General features: G+C 40.6%; 1 long non-coding RNA gene across 3 annotated transcripts; it reads right to left on the bottom strand.

Annotated features, from left to right (window-relative positions):
- Positions 1–3502: 3502 nt before the first annotated feature.
- LOC121074095 lies at positions 3503–4486 on the bottom strand. Of its 3 annotated transcripts, none has more exons than XR_005822117.1 (3): positions 3983–4486; positions 3784–3887; positions 3503–3609 (listed from the first exon to the last, which is right to left on the bottom strand). It is a non-coding gene; the product is annotated as an uncharacterized LOC121074095 (long non-coding RNA). The 3 variants fall into 3 exon arrangements; XR_005822118.1 differs by having other exon boundaries at positions 3509–3710; positions 3784–3905; XR_005822116.1 differs by having other exon boundaries at positions 3509–3710.
- Positions 4487–14717: the final 10231 nt, after the last annotated feature.

Raw genomic sequence — 14717 nt, 5'->3', positions numbered from 1 at the left:
ATTTTTTTTAGAAAAGTGAATTTATTGATAAGCTCCAAGTGTCCTGCTTTGCTTGAGAAATACCGCAATCTTTTCAGAGCATGGAAAGCATGCTGTGAACATTCGAGCACATCAAAGAAACAAACTCTGTACCTTTACTGCCCTCACAGACGGGAGAGGTCAAATGAGAAAGAAGTCTTAGGAAGGTGAAAAGACTTGATCACGGTCACATCGTAGCAGCACAGCTGCGGAGAGATGACAGGTTATCTATTCTTCAGTCCTGTGCTCTCTTCGTAAAGACTGCAGTGCCTACAGGCATGGCTGTATATAGATATAATACGGTTTTCGATGTTTTTATTCTTTCAGGACCATCCTCCTAGTCATAAAAATCCCAAGATGACTGTTAGTGAGAAGAAATGTTGTGTGTTACACCCACAGAGCCCTGGCTGTGGAATAGGGTTGTTTTATGATAGCTGCCCTGCTTGCCTGCTGTGTCAGCTTGGGAACAGGTTTCAGAGGTCTGACATTCATATCTTTTTATCTCTATACATTCTGCTAAGAAGTATTTTGAAGTTTAATTACACAACCAACATTTCTAATGGATTCCTACACCATAGTACTCTCATCTGTCATCATTATGCTCCAGTCCTGAGGTTTATTTTTTCCCTGGGACAAAGTGTAGAAGTATTAAAGCACACTTACATCTCTCATTAGGCAGTGTACAGACATGCGAAGAAGCCAGTGCCCTGAAGATTGTAAAAGTGTTTCTTTTGTAATCTCAGAGATCTGTGAATGTGATCCCGTGGACTTTGTAACCACATGGCTCTGGCTTACTTAATGAGTGTACCAGGCTGCCTCTTGAAACCTGAGCTTGGATCCAAGCTGTAGGAATCTCTACTGTCCTGTCTACCTACATGTCATTTGCCCTTTCTATAGGTCTAAACACAGCTGTGTTAATTACTTAGTGATGGCTGCAGCTGATAAGCCTGGCAGAGATAAGAGATGAGTACAGTTCTTTCAGAAAAACAACAATAGGCCACATTCACACATTTCATATACAGTACAGAAAAGAACACAAGATCTAATTTAACGCTGGAGTGCAAAAATAACATTATTGGTTTTTCAGTTCCGAATATATAGTCTGATTCTGAAACAAGTAACAACATCTTCTCGCTCAACAGATATTTTGTTCTGTGCATTCAGAACTAGATGTTTCTTCATAGGATTGGCTACATCTGTCAGTGCTGTAGTACCAGCAGAGGTTACAATACCTAAAGACACCAAGCTATTTAGGTAATAAGATTCAAAAAATTACAGCAACAGACCACCAAGGACTAGGGGAGGGCATAAATCCTGATAAAACGCCAGGCCTGCATGCACAGAACAGATCCTTATTCCATTCCTACTCAATCTCTAACCGAAGCACCATGCTGAAAAACAAATAAATAAACAAAACAAGCAGTGAACTGAAGATTTGCCTGGTAGGAATTGTAAGAAAAAAATCGTGAGATATTTAAAAATAATAAAGGACTTATCTGTACATGCAGCCTCTCTGATTTAATCACTTAATCTTTTGTTAGACAGAGAGTTAGTCCAAGCTACTAGATTATCCCGTTCCCTCTCCCATCGTTCTTCTTGCTTGTCATGACCATCTTCATCAGCTGTTTGTCTTTCTGACAGGAGGTGAGGCACATCTGTGGTTTGAAACAAGAAAGATTAATAATGACTGAAGGAAATGAAGGGCAGCAGGATGAGTAGAAAGGATGCTTCTAAAGCAAGCCAAAACATATTTTTTTATTTTAAATGCAGACCCGGATTTGTCATAATACATGAAATGCATCTGCTGGAAATACACAAGGAACAAGCTGATTCACATGCACTATAAATAGAGAAGTATTTGTATAACAAGTTGCAGAATAATGTAATAAACTACATTTTTTCATCTGTCTGACAGTTCTGAAATCTGACCACTAATCCATTTAAACTCAAACTTCATTTGTTCTTCCAAACTATTTTGGACAACTGCTTTTCAATCTGTCAAAAATAAAGTTTCTTTCTATCTGAGGCTCTGACTATGACAATGTTCTGTTCTGAATGAGTGAAATATCCTTTCTACCGCTCCCAGCATTATCAATATTAACGATTCTGTCAGCAGGATTCCTATTTACTCTTTTATGGCTCTAGGACTCTGCTGTGTTAACAGTATTATAATTTGTTTTTGTCAGTTAAGTAAGCCCATATGCCTCTAATACAAACAAGGAACAGATTTATTGAGAAAATGGTGCTATTTTTAAACATTTTTCTGACTAATTTGCAGCCAGTTAGTGATGTCATCTACTCTGAATGCTAAAAAATCACAATGCTCCAAACCACTAAACTCTTGCTTTGTATACTATTCTGAAAAAAAAAAAAAAAAAAAAAAAAAAAAAAAAAAGGAGCTTAGCAAATGTATTTTTCACATGCAAAACATGTGGTAAAATGTTTCAGGTTGTGAAGAATGGCCCATATTCCCATGAAGTACATGTAAGGATTTTCCTTCTGAGGTACTGACAAAAACATCGGTTTCAATGTGTCACCTATTTTCTTTCCAAGCTCAGGCCTGGTAATGAAAACAGTTAGGCTTATAAGGGAAAAAGCAATTATAAGACAGTGTAATCAAGCTGCAGAGTTCACTGCTCAGTCATGTGTTCTCAATAAACAGCTTCCCCTGCCTGCTGTACTGTCAGCCCCAAGTCCTGCCCCTCTCTTACTGAGTATGGAGGGTTCAAGCTGCACTGACTGTGGTGCAGGACTTTACAGAAAACGTTTTTTTTTTTTTTTTTTGGTCTCTGCAGTCAGAATTTTGCCATTTCAGTAGATCTCCATGTGGATGCAGCTCCTCGCAGCTAAAGCCAGGAGGGTGCTGGTTGATTTAGATTTGGAGATAGAGAATTTAGAGAATGAGGCATCCGAAACAAACAAATTTAATGCAGTACTATTCAGGCTTCTGATGATCTGATATCTTAGCAATCTGAGTAAGCATTATTTTTGAAAAATATATGGGGTCAACACAAATTATATCAAAAATCCTATGCAGACTGTCAGCAGACTGATAAATTTTGGAGAGCCATTAACAGTGCTCCCATAAAGTAATAAATATTTAAAACCAATGTGCAACAGCTGTACTTCAACAGCACCTCTTCCTAACTACTTTGCATCTGTTCTTTTTTTCTCTCTTGGAAAATGAAAAAATAATAGTAAATAAAACCTTATGCTAATAAAAGCATGTAACCCACCTCCTGACTTTAGATATGTAGAACCCAATTCTTCTTTCATTTGTATTACTTCTATTTCGGTAAATCTTCTACAGATTTTGGTTAAGTCGAGCCTGATTTCCTCCAGTTGGTAGGGAAAAACCCAACCTACAACTCTAGTAAAAATATGATCTGTTGCTTGGCTTAGGGCAGGCTTCTAGTCAACCCTCACTGAAGAAAAGTTCATCTATTTACACTCCTCAATATGTAAAAAAATAAAATAAAATTCTTGTGACTGTTACTAATATGCTGGGGATCTTCACGTGTATTTATAGTGACATTGATTTTCTTCCATAAAGTTTTGTTCTGTCCATAATTTCCAACATGATTTTTTTCCCTTGATGGAAGCACAGTTAAATCCACAAATGACACCATTAAAACACTTCATTCAAGACTCCCGATATCATTAAATTACAATGAAGTTGTGGCAGATTCACACTTGGGAAAAGAAAGAGTGGAAAATGTCATGTATATTCGTAGAAAAGATTAATTTATGTGGTACAGACTCTACCTGATGATGGGTGTTTTGCTGGCTCTATTTTGCTCATTCCAAGCACTCCTCTAGCGGTTTGTTTCCTTCACTTTCTGATGAGTTGAGAGATGATAGCATTGCATCTGTAAGCAAAAATATGTCTTGATGGGCAAAATCAATTTAGTATACACTTGCTTAAGACAATTTTATATAAAAGATGCTTCAAAGCAGTGCTTACAAAATGCATTTGGAGGCAGAGCTGAGTGGGAGTTGTCGGAAGGAATGTGTCGGATTTTCAGATCGCTCTTTGTTCGTGAACCAAACTTGAGGGGACACGCACGTGCACTTGTTTTGATCAGGATGTCATTCCTGTTGACATCTCTGTATCTTGATGTGTCTAAACTCAGAAAAAAACTCCTTCCTCTTCTGTGCTCGGCTTTATCCCCTCTCTTTGGTCTTGGAGATCAAAGTTCATGCTCAAGTCAAAGCAGAGAATTAGACTATCACATCCCATATCCTGGGCCAGCAATGCAGCACAAATACAGGTCTCTTACTCTGACCTCCTCCTAAGAACATTTTTTAAATGAGAAACCTCTGGAAGATGCAAAAGCCACCTGACTGAGCAGCTGCAGCAAATAAAGGGCTGAAAACGACACAGGCCTTAGAGGCTTTATCCTGTCAAGTGCTGAGAACTTTGACCCAGCCCCAGAGCAGCACTAATTGTACAGCAAACTCTGCAAGTACTGTTAAGGCACTCTGAAGTTAAGAGGTTGGAGACAATTACCTAGTTGTCTATTTTGAAGATAATCATTCAGTAAGGACTTTGCTGGTTCATGAACTGTTGAACGCCTTTCAGGACCGAGTCTCAAAAAAATACAAAATTGGTTGAAATTACTTACATGCTGTGAAAGAAGAGAAATGTAAAAGGGTACCAAGAGAACAAACAAACAACAAAAAAACAAAACAAAACAAAACAAGAAACAACACAAGAAATGTAACCTAGTATTAAAAGAAAAAAAAAAGCGATACAAGCATTTGTACATGCAGCTTTGTTTCTGTCACATGAAATGGTCCTTGGACTTGCCACATCCATCCCAGTTTTAGCAAACAAAACAATCTCTTTTTCTATTTTAAATCTGACAAACAAAAAGCACAAGTCTGAAAGGCAGTGGTGTACTAGGGATGAAACAGAACAAAAGAGGGATTAAATACAATTCTTAAAAATTGCTCATGTCCTCCACTTTCACTCCCTTGAGTAAAGTATTACTCTTTAGTTTGACTTCTCAACACTTCTCCCATGCTGGGTCAAAATATAACTGGGACTGGTAGAGAGAATTGTTGTAAAGAAAAAAATCAGAGAATAATATCCTCTAAAACACAGGCCAGACCATTATCTTGTCTAATACCTGTCACTCTGCCTTGGCTTTCAGAGGTTATTTATTATGTTCACACTTCCTGGAACATTCATGAATTATTTGTAGTGGGGGAAAACGGTTCCTAGATACACTGCTGTTGATCAGATGTTTGATTTCTCTCTCATGAAACAAAACCGAGTAGTCATCAAAACAGAGCATCTGGTTGCATCTCGTGGCGTTCTCTTTCCAGCCACGAGATGGCAAACTAGCTTTTAGCATGCAGTTAAACCCCAGCACCTCTGGGTTTAGGTATCTTGGCAAAACGCATGCACAAAGGCTGCCTGTGTGCTCTTTACTATCTTATCTTAGCAGCAGTGGTTTTTAGAGAGCAGAGCGAATGCCTGCTATAGCAGACAGGGAGAAAAGGAAAGAGATCTAAAAGAGCTAAGTACGTCTCTGCTGTGCATGTTTTTGTTTTACAGGTTTCGTAGGTATTCCCGAGAAAGGGCACGCAAATGCTGGTGCTGGTTGAAGGCCAAGATGTTGCAGAAATATTTCAGTTGGCTGTAACCTATCTCGTAGCACTGCCTCAGAGCCCTGCAGATTAGCATGTCTGGCCACATGAGTATTCACCTAGCTTCTCAGAGGGCTTTTTCAACCTGTACTGAAGCTCTTGATATGATAGCCATACCTATGAAGGTATTTATTCTATCTTACTCTAAGCTGACACAGATGATAGTCAGTGCAGCAGAAGCAGTCCTCTCTGCTTGTTCAACTCCCTGAAAACATGTTTTCAGTTTTATTCTTTTATCCCTGCACAGTAAGTACCACTTCTTCCTCTCACCATCTCCACTGTGATTGCTGAAGTGCTGCATTGCCATCCACTCTGCTTCTTGCCCCACAAGTCTCAAAGCTCACCAAATTGTAATCACATTTTTATACCTTGCAACTCCACATTTGCCTGTGTTTCACCATCATTTTTTAACACTATTCAGTTCTTCCTAAGGATGATGTGCAACAAGCTGCTCATTACAGCAGGACAAATCAGTAGTCCCTGATGGCTTACACTGATTTAATGAAGTCGGAATTGACTCAGTGCCACTGTAATTAGCGAACATGTAAAAACTCAACAGGGGCAAACTGCTCACAGTAATGTGAACAGCATATTACAGAAAAGCAAGCTATATTTCAAATCTCTTTTATAGAAGTAATTGAATTTAGAGATCCAATTTTATGAAGAAAACATATTTAAGTCGAACATTTGCCTTATTATATAACTGAAATTAAGATTTCTTCTGCTGCACTTATGTCAGCAAATTTTTGGCCTCTTTCCTCTCTAATCCCATGCCAGGAGTTAAGAACAGACTGCAAGCTTTTAAAAAACAAGCATGTTTTGTGAGCTGTTTGCAATTGAGGGAAAAAAACCCCAAACACAAAGTGAGACACCCTGTGTTTGAACCTGCAGCTTAACGCTTGGACCTGCCTTTGATCAATCAGATCCAGCAGTTCAAAGGCAAGCAGAAATCTGTTTAAAACATATCTGTTGCCACCAGGTGGCACCGAGCTGTGCCTCTTCCACATGACCAAGCCTCCTGTCCCCATCTCCCCGAAGCTGAAAAGTTCACCCTCGCAATTTCCTCTCCAGTTCTTACGGATTTAATGGGGGGAAAAAATCACTCCAGTTGAAGACACCACCCTAAAACAAGTCCAGGTTGTCGGAGCTGTACGCGCAAAAAGGGACGTTTGGAGCATTTCCTAGAGTCCCGTAGGATGGTGTGCCACTGCATAATGAAACAATTATCAAACATATAAAACATAGGAGTTCTGTTAAAGGAAATAAAAACAATGAAACTATGTCAAAGGAAAATTAACCCTACATTCTAGGTGCTTCTTGTGAAAGAAAAAGTCATCTTCATTTGAATCCAGGACTTGCTGTCCTTCAAATTCAATGAAGCAGCCCTAATCTTTCTAATTGATGTTGAAAACAAATGGAATTCAAAGGGAAAAGGGATTTTTTTGAACCGTTATAGAGTTACCACATAAGAAATAATAAGAAAACTCTAGTTACCAGTGTGAGACAAGGCAGCATCCTGGCTTTGAGATTTCCCTACATTTTTTCCACAAACTGACTCACAGAAGAATTCAAGAATTTAAGAAACTTGATCACATGTTCAGTGAAACTGAAACATGTAATTTGACAGTTACAACAAGGAATTATTTCCGCAGTCAGAGCTGTGTTTGGTACGGAGAGCCCCAGCGAAGCTGCCGGATGGACAAGTGTCCTCCAGGCTACCCCGTGTCCTCCCTCCCAGCCTGCCCTCAGCAGATGCACCTCACAGAGGAACACTGGACTTAAGGGGGGGCTTTTAAGAAAAAGATGAGGGCTGCTACAACTTAAGGATTCACAGGGACAAACATCCAGAATCTGAAAATACCGTGATACCCGGACATTGCCACTGCACTTACAAAGACCCCCAGGTGTAAATGTTCAGCAATGTAAACTTCTGCATACTCGTCCCAGTCTTCTGTTCTTTTCACACTTTTTGCCTTCTAGCCATAGGAGTTCCCCACAAATTCTGTGTCTTCAGAAGCTAAAATGGCATAAATACAGAAAATTACATTTAGATGGAATTATAGACCAACCATTAAATTCTCCAAAACCATTCACTGCGTAAGTCCTGCTGATATTTGCAGTGCTGATAATAAAATACCATTTTTATTATACTTTGCTACACATATTTAATTTTATTATAAGTCACTATGAATTTTCCTATGAATTTCAACAAGGACCTAACCGATTTACTGCTGAGCACTATAATTAAATATATTCCCCATGCTGTACATCTGATCTCACATCCACGGGTGGCAAATTCAAAGGAACTCTATGGCAATCACCCTGGTGCCTTCTAGACATCACCCTAACACTTCCTAGTGTAATTTAGAAATAAATTTGTCCACTTACACTTAAGGATGTGGCAACCCAGCACACACAGAGTTGAACCAGTCAGTCTCCTCTGCCTGTGAGTGGATTATTTGGGCTGACAAAAATTATTCCCCAGGCTCGGAGATACTTGTACTTGCTCTGTGTAGACCAGAGCAGTCTGTGCTCCATGTAAATGCAGCTCTGCTACATCTAAAGCCACCAGAGGATGAGAGGAAGGGCAGGCAGCTGCCTTTGTGCAAAGCTGTGTCCCCACCCCAAGCTCTGCAGGACCCCAGGGAGCTCAGACACTCTCCAGAGGCCTCAGACGAAGAGACCTCTTCAAAGACAATGGGGACACTACGTAAGTGTGTGTGAGGGAAGGAAAGGGATGAATGATCTAGTCCCCTTGGCCTCCATTGTAATTCCTCCTGGATATGCTGCTTCTGAACCCCAGCTGCTTCCACTGGTGGGATTGCCTCAACCCAGACACACTGGGGACTTTGGTGCCAGAGACAGCTTTATTAGCAGCTACGTGGGTCTCGCAGGTGGGTGCTGCTTCAGGTTTTGCCTTTAGTTGTGTGGCTTCCTCACCCTCCATGACCCCCAGTCTCCCACATAACAGAGAACCGGTCAGATTTGGCATCCCAGGGCAGTACAGAGTTAGCACTGAGTTGCTTGGCAGAAGGAAAACCCCAAAAGGGGATTGCCTGCTATTTGTTTTCCATACAGTACTACACATAATAATGAAACCCTCATGCCGCAGACCCAGATTAATAATAAGCCCATAAAAAAGCTTCGTAAATCATTACTAATTACCTGGTTTGGTTAGTAACTTAGGTACAGCAAAATCCTACAGAAGAATGTTGGTCTTTGCAAAGACCACAGCTGACATACATACACACATTTCTCCTCAGCTCTCGATGCTTTAATATTTGTGATCCTCAACATGACGGTGTCCAGTTCAAACTCAGATGCCCAAGGCTGTCCTGGGCTTGCATGCAGCCAACACGTTGCTTGATTCTGAGTCACATAACTAAGGCCTGAGTCCTAGCAGGTGCAAACTGCCACGGGGTCCTGACACACGTGGGTTCACGTCAACACATAATCTTGACTGCAAATTTTGGACACAGGTTTGCAAAAACAACCCAGGTACAGTCAGAATTGACACACAAAGATAAATCTGACATGAGGACAGCATCAAGTCCATTATGTTCAGTTTCTTAAAACAGGCATATCAACTTACATGAATGTTCAAAACGGCCTCTTGCTTTTGATGTAGCTATTCTAGACCACGTCCTGTGGTAATCTTCACATGAAATGCTTCTAATCCCTCTGAAAACTTAAATACAGAACAAGGGAAGAGTTACTGGGAATTACAGAATTGTAACACAGAGTCTCAGGTATAACTTTCACAAAAGAACTTACTCAAATAAGATCATTTAAAACTCTTACAGTACTTATGGGTGACAATGACAGAAAGAAGTAGGTGCACAAAGCTCCAACGAGTGCAAGAGGAATGACTTTCACAAGAAAGTGGTATGTCTGCTCATTACTGCTGCTAAAAGCGAAGATTCTTTTAATATTCTGTCCTCTCCTTCTATGCCAAGGAAAATAAAATGTTGCTTAAAATTGTTTAAAAAGCAAATCTTATGAAGCGAAGAAATATTTTTGCCATTAGGTAGAGTTTTGTAAAATCTACTTGGCATTTTTGCATGGGTTTTCTCTCTTAGTTTCAAGGTTGCTACACAAACACTGAAAATAAGTGAAGCAAAGTGTATATTTAACTATGATTCCTTCATGGCTCTTCACGTTGCTGGGTGGGCTATTCACACTGCAGGCCTTGTTCCTGCCTTGGTTAGACTATCCCTACTTCATCTTCATCTAACCTAAGTGAGAGAAGCTGCAACCTACTTAAGGTAAGGCCAAACAGGAACCTTCGGTTTCCTGGCAGCTTTAGAGAGTCCGAGCCAGTGCTGCCATGACCCCACCTTCTGCTGTGCTTATGTCCGCGCATTCCTGTCCCTCCCCAGGGCTCATCTGATCCTGCTGTGAACTGAGAGGGAAACCATCAAAAACTAAGGAAAAATAAAACACAAAAAAGGATCCTTTTTCTCCCAGTTCGGCTTTCTGAGCTGGGACCCTGAGGGGTCAGGCAGGCCCCAGGGCTGCGGGTCAGGGCAGGACCACAGCCATTTTAGAGAGGGTAAGAGTCCCATGGAGCGTCATCCTTAAAACAGAAAGTCTTGGGGGGCCGCTAGAAGCTGAGCTGATCTAACAGCCCAGGATGAGCCTCTTCCTTTGTTGGGCTGAGGTTCGGGCCAGGGCAGCAAGCAGGCTGGGGTGGTGGGAGGAGGGCTGGTCGAAGGCCCCATCACCATAAAACTAAGAGCTGCCAAGAACACCGAAAGCCAGCACCGATCACTTCAATGAACCCCATCTTAGGGCACTTCTTTTGAAACAATTCAGAATGCTGAAGGTTATTTAGCAAGATATTTTCATGGGAAGGAGGAAAATTAAAAATTGCATCCCCTTCACTGGCCTCCACCAAAAACCTGGCAAACTTGCCCCAGACTCCTGTCTACTCCCAGCTAGCCAGCTTTGTCTGACTTGGCGCCCTCCTAAAGCTCTGCATTATCTCATTCTTATTGCTCCTGCTTCTATAAAAATAGTTGACTGGGGGAGCAGACTAAATTGTAAACAAAACATACTGGACCAATGTAATTTTATACATAACAAAACATTGAGTCACCCACTGTCTGAACTGTGAAATCCCCTGTGATCCCGCTACTGTCTATTATTTTTCAGGAAGTACCAATGAAAGTGAGAGGAAGACACCAGTTATGAAAAAACATGGAGCCTTGCGCTCAGTGATCAACATTATTTTTGTCTCTTTGATATCCTTCCAACCTCCCTTGCCATGGTACTCCTGTAAAATGTCAAAAACTGCTTGCCAGGGGCCTTTTGCTTTTAGCAATATTCAAAGCTGTGTCCATAAAAGGAAACAATTCCATTACAGATTTCAATTTCCTTCCATTCCACACTTGGAATTTGTGATGAAACCAGGGGAAGTTGTACCTGAGCATTGAAGGCACAGCTAGATCAACAGTATTGTGCAGACAAACCAGCTATTTATTTGGGGTTTGTAAGCAATCCGATCCTGCACCTTCTGACACAGAGCAAAAATTATACAATGACATTCTGTTTTCACCAAAGTGAATTAGAATTTAACTTTAGCAGGGCCCAGATTTTATCCTTAACGTCCCAGACACATCCACATCACTCAGGTCTGGAAATAGAATGAGTTAAGAATCTGCTGCACTAGTATTACAGGGGCTGAGAACTTCATGTCCTGAAGGCAACTGTCAGCAGGCCAAGTACTGCCAAACTCTGGAGGGAGGCAAAGGCAACTGAACTGAGAAAAAGAATCTGGCTCCCTCTGCTAGTTTGGAAGTTAGCTTCAGAAATATTTCAACAGTGATGCCATGTACAACCCTAGAAGTACAAAACGAAATACATCATGAAAATGACCTAGTATTTTTTTTATATTGAATTCACTGGTTTCCTTATGCTATTTATTAATATAATAAATGACCTTAAAATATGTATTGCCTGAAATAAATGTCATTGATTAGGTCAAATAAAAATATCACTTGGCCCAACAATGACAAATTTCCTGGCTGTGCTCCTGTAGGCCAAGAACTTGTTTCATTTAGGAACAAGAGTTACTGGCAGAAGCTGGGAAGGAAACTGCTTGCCAAATGTCTCCATAGGAAATTAAATAATTGAGAATATTCACTAACAGGAAAAAGAAAATAATTGCTCACTTTAGGGTACAGACCCAAAACATCCTGGACTTATGTTGCTTTTTCTGAAATAGTGGCAGTGAAATCACAATGTTCATTGTAATTTGTTACCTGACAATGCCAGGAGAAGACCCTTGAGCTGGCTGGTGAAACTTCAGAGAAGAAATCCAGTCCTTCTCAACAGGAGGGAGTTCTGCAAAGGAACGCAGGTTCTTTTAAATCATTTTTCATCCAGATCCTACATGGTATAATGTGAATCTGTTCAGTGGAAAATGGTGCTGACTTTGTAACAGAGAAGGAATTTTCTCTCCTTCCCCCTCTCTAGTAGTCACATTGGCAAGAACTACGCATGTATTTGGATAGAGAATGGGGTTGATTCCCATTTACATGCAGTATATTTCCCCCCAGCAGAATACAACAAGAACATGGGAAAGGAAGGAACTCGGGGAGGCCGCTGACCCATGATTGTGGTGGCCTGAAAGCACAACTTTCCTGCTTTCAGAACAATGGGAACTTCTTTAAGATCAGCAGCCTCTTGACACTTTTCTGCCCTACAGGCCATCCATTCTGGCAGCTGAGCACTGTAAAACAGAAGCACAGGGCTTGGTCAGCCCCTCTGCTAAAAGCATCGCACCAGCATCTTTTCCAGCCCCTGGAGAAGAGCTTGTCCCCCTGCGTTGAGAAGCACCATGTCCCTGCTGTGGGAACCAACAAGGATCGGGATTCCTGGCTAAAGGGCTTCTCTGAGGGCATAGCAGGAAGGAATGGCAGAAATAGGTGTTTCTGGAGGCGGAGAACTTTTAGGGACTTTCCTTTGGGAAAGAAGGTTTTTTCCTTCATGCCAGAAATATCTGAGCAGGGAAGGAGAAAAAGACTCGAATGAGGGTTTCTGGCTGCTTTCACCGAATGGTTTGAATAGACAGTTTTGTTTTCTGTTTGTTTCCTTGAAATAAAGCCAGTATTTGTTGAGTGGCTGCACTGTGCTTAGATTGGAGGGTCGAGAAACCAGCTGGTGTGTCACAGCGAACATATCAGCGCTTCCCGTCTCCCTGTTCCCTCTCAGCTGTGCTCACCAGAGCCCATGGATTTTGCTGGTCTCATTCACCACCACGTCATTTGTAAGCTCAGGTACCTGAACTCAGGCCATATAGTTTCTTTCAAAACACTACTTCTTCATTAAAATTGCATCACCATTCAAATTCACTTGTTTAACAGGTTCTAGAACTTTTTTAAGAGTTTTAAAAATTCTGAACATTTAATTATGAACAAAAACAACAAAAAAAAGAGATAGTCCTACCTTCTGGGTGCAGGCTTTTTCTCACACACGGCAAAAGCACTTGCCTATATAAATATATATTGTTTTTTGGCATTTCTGCTGCATCCACAGATGCTGCATTTTCTGGTACTGGATTTGAAAGCATAAGCGTCACCTTAGGAAACATGAACACACACATGACTTTCTAATGCATGAGCTATCAAACCCCTGATTTCATACATAATTAGTAAAATTACATGACCCTGTTTTGTTAAACTGGTTGTTCTGTGGCCAGAACAATCATAGTAGCCTTTTAATTTTAGTATTTTGAAAAAGAAAAAAAAAAAAAAAGGAGACAATCTTCTTGCTTCTTTCAATTTTTCCTTCATTCTTTTATAAATCCCAGCAGGCAGCCATAAATGGTACACGACTTTGCCATTTGTTTTACTCATAATCAATATGAAGTTGTCTGGAAAAATCATGCATACACCTGGGGGACATATTCAGTTATGAGAGCAGAATATAATATTATTCAAAGTGATGGCAGGCAGCGAGGCTGGAAATGAGGATATAAAGAAGGGCAGTCCACAAAAAATCTGGATTATTTTTTGTCTTAAAAAAAAGGGGGGGAGGGGGGCAGTAAATCTGAAACAGAGAGGCCCACGTGGCAGAATGAAACAACACTTTAAATTAGCACAGATCTTAAGACTCATCCCAACCCTCTTGATCAAGATTGGCAACATGATAACCTTACTTTACTTTAAAGTTATCAGCTTCTTTAAAGCATTTTTCTGAAGCACAGAGAACTGGGTGGGTACAAACCTTTTGAGCAGTTGACTTACATGAGTTAAAATAGCTTAAATTCTAAAGATCAAAGGAACGAGGTAGGCTGGTCTATCTTAAAATTAGCATTAATAACAGCTCCAATAACAGCCCTTCACTTCATCATCTGGTTTCATCAGAGTTAAGACACTGCCAAATGAGCCACTGGTCAACAAATGCAGAAGCGAAAAGAAATTTTCCTGCGTGCAGAAAAGGCTGGCCGGCAGATCCTGTTAGCCCAAGCTCTGGAGTCAACCCAGAGTTTGCAGTTTAAAATTCACAGCTACTATGTAAAGCACATTTTAACATTTTCTTACAGAGGAATGTAAAACTGCATCTTTTTCCTCATCTGTATAGCAAGTAAAACATTACTTATTGCTAACTTTACTTTCCATTTCTCGGGATTGTCAGGGAGGTCTATGCATGGCCTTCCACTGTAGCAATCCTCTGCACGAAGGGGAAACATTCAGATGCTGTATAACTTTAAGGTACGCTGACTTTGTTGCTAGAGTCTAAGGGAACTAGAGATCATTGCTGTTTGCCCTATATATCTTGTATTTTTAAATGACTCAAAACCTGTTTGCAGACTTCCTGTTTACGGGACTATTTGTATGGTTTCCCAAATATGCCCATTTTTTTTTCTACCCAGAGAAATCTGTCCTGGCAAAAACTCTTAATATTTCTATTTTTGTCCAAGATTTTTGGACATTTAATGGCCAGGTTAGAACAAGAGCTCAACAGTTCCAAACAGCCTGTTGTATTTCAGCCCTATTTTGATGGCAAAAGCACTGAAACAGCAGAATGCAGCAAGTCCT

The sequence above is a fragment of the Cygnus olor genome, chromosome 8, assembly GCF_009769625.2.
Source record: "Cygnus olor isolate bCygOlo1 chromosome 8, bCygOlo1.pri.v2, whole genome shotgun sequence".
Lineage (NCBI taxonomy): Eukaryota > Metazoa > Chordata > Aves > Anseriformes > Anatidae > Cygnus > Cygnus olor.
Note: the sequence above shows the minus strand (reverse complement) of the source record. Positions and strands in the feature narration are given on the sequence as shown.